The sequence below is a fragment of the Giraffa tippelskirchi genome, chromosome X (genome assembly GCF_054371585.1).
Source record: "Giraffa tippelskirchi isolate mGirTip1 chromosome X, T2T-mGirTip1v1.2.pri, whole genome shotgun sequence".
Lineage (NCBI taxonomy): Eukaryota > Metazoa > Chordata > Mammalia > Artiodactyla > Giraffidae > Giraffa > Giraffa tippelskirchi.
The window spans coordinates 132,016,476-132,019,067 of record NC_137289.1 but is presented as its reverse complement, the minus strand read 5'-3'; the positions used below and the strand labels follow the sequence as shown (position 1 = coordinate 132,019,067).

The 2,592-nt window shown below is 40.5% G+C and overlaps 1 pseudogene; it reads right to left on the bottom strand.

The window, feature by feature from the left end:
• Window positions 1–1,879: 1,879 nt before the first annotated feature.
• On the bottom strand, window positions 1,880–2,249 carry LOC145535765 (large ribosomal subunit protein eL31 pseudogene; annotated as a pseudogene).
• Window positions 2,250–2,592: the final 343 nt, after the last annotated feature.

Sequence of the window (2,592 nt, the reverse complement as noted above, 5' to 3'; positions counted from 1 at the left end):
CATGCTGCTGCTGCAGCTGCTAAGTCACTTCAGTCGTGTCCGACTCTGTGCGACCCCATAGACGGAAGCCCACGAGGCTCCCCTGTCCCTGGGATTCTCTAGGCAAGAGCACTGGAGTGGGTTGCCATTTCCTTCTCCAATGCATGAAAGTGAAAAGCGAAAGTGAAGTCGCTCAGTCGTGTCCGACTCTTCGCAATTCCATGGTCTGCAGCCTACCAGGCTCCTCTGTCCATAGGGTTTTCCAGGCAAGAGTACTGGAGTGGGGTGCCATTGCCTTCTCTGAGTGCGTGCATCTGGAGGCATTTAATGTCTGTTTGCTTCATTTTTAGTGATGTTAACTTGGATCACTTGGCTAAGCTGTTACCAGCAGATTTATCCAACGTAAAGGTACTCATTGTCCTTTGTAGTTAACAAGCTATCAGTGGAGAAATACCATGTAAAATAGCCTTTTCCCCCAACAAACTTTTATCCAATGATTTTTTCCCCATCCATTAGTAATTCTCATCTGAATTTATTATTTCTGTAAAGGTCTTGAGTGTTTGCTAAGTCATTTCAGTCTTGTCTGACTCTTTGTGACCCTATGGACCATAGCCAGCCAGGCTCCTCTGTCCATGGGATTCTCTAGGCAAGAATATCGGAGTTACCATGCCCTTCTCCAGGGGATCTTCCCGACCCAGGAATAGAACCTGCAATCTCTTATGGTCTCCTGCATTGGCAGATGGGTTCGTTACCACTAGCGCCACCTAACTGTCATTACTTTTATATTTATTATTTGGCATTCTGCTATAGAGAAGGACCTCTGTGTGTGTGTGTGTATGTATGGCTGTATCCATCTATGTAGCTATCTACCTACCTCTCTGCCCACCCCATCTGCCTTGCTGTTACTTTTCTCAATATGGACTCATGGATTCTTTATTTAAAAGTTCAGTTGTGTTATCAAAGACCAAATGTATAGCACAGGGAACTCTGCCGAATGTTATGTGGCAGCCTGGATGAGAGGGGAGTTTGGGGGAGAATGGATACATGTATATATATGGCTGAGTCCCTTTGCTGTCCACCTAAAACTATCACAACATTGTTAATTGGCTATACCCCCACACAAAATGAAAAGTTTAAAAAAATTACTTTTCAAAACAAACAGAAATGTTCAGTTATTTTATCAACCATTTCTGACACTATTTTGATGCCAAAATTGTCCCCAGGTTTGCCAGGAGGAGGCCATTTACTCTGGTTCCCATGTTCTTTTTAGGTTTTGTATGCTTCCTTTCTTTCTTTCCCCACAAAATATTCCAGGTACACTCTTTACTTTACCTTCCCCTACCCTGAATCAGCCATTTCTTTCAAGAACTCCAGTTTCTTTTAGTGGGGACTTGATCCTGTGTAAGTACCAATTTTTTAAAAAATTTATGAAAAAAGATGGCAGTATAACATAACTTGCAGAGTTATTCTGAGAATTAAATGAGAAAATCTGTGTGAAAGACTTTATATCATACCTGGCATATAGTATGTGCTCAATACATTAGTTTTATTTCAGTTATTTCCAGTTACATATAAATAATGGAAGCATGGCTGAGAATGACGATTGATGAATTTAGAAAATGTGAATTATAATGTCCTCTGAAAGAAAGTCATCAGTCAGTGGATCCAAAGATTAGGTTCCATTAACCTCCTTTCCGAGCTTTTCATTATCTATTTCCATTCTCACTCGAGTTTCTCTCTTTAGAACTCATCCTTCGGATGTAGTTGCATTTAGTCTTGGATTGTTTGTTTCTTAATCTTCTGTTCAGTTAAATTGTACATAACTTAATATGAGAACTATATCGTGTGTGTGTGTGTGTGTGTGTGTGTGTGTGTGTGTGAGGTTTCACAACTTTGGTGGTCATTGGTTAGTTCTCATCCACATTAGCTGTAGATTTTTTAAAGTAGTGAGAGGTATATGGCGAACCAGTGTATAGAGCTGATGTGCCTCTTCATGCTCATTACATTTTCTGAACAAGAGGACATGGACATGGTGTGAGATACTGCTTATTCCTTTGGGCCAGACAGCTTTACTAAGACTGGTGTCAACGTGCACATCTGGAGTTTCCATCTTCTTCATGGCAGATTTCTGGATCCATTTGAGTACCCCAGGGGCACACTTCTTGAAGGCCACTCCCTGGATGCACTTGTGTGTTGATGGTGTATTCTCTGGTCACTACCTCATTCATTGCAAGATGGCCCTTCTTGCTCTACTTCTTTGCAAGAGCCATTCTGCTGGGTCCAGGTTAAAAATGCATAGGAGTTCTTTGTATTTCCTGGGGTGCTTTGTGAGCACATATGTATATATTAGATACCAATAAAAGCCTAAATGTATTTGTAGAAGTCCCATAAGAAACATTTCCTAGCAATAAAGAAATCTTATAATTGCTGAGATCCTAATCTAAGATTCTAATAAAAGTTGGCTTTTAAGCTTACAACACCTTCTTAAAGAATTTGGCATAAACTACACTGCCTAGACCTTTTACAAATAAATACAAATTGGAAAGCAGAAGGAGTTGTATGTTTCTGGGCTGCCTACTGCTGTAATATTAACTATTTCTGGTATAATGGCAG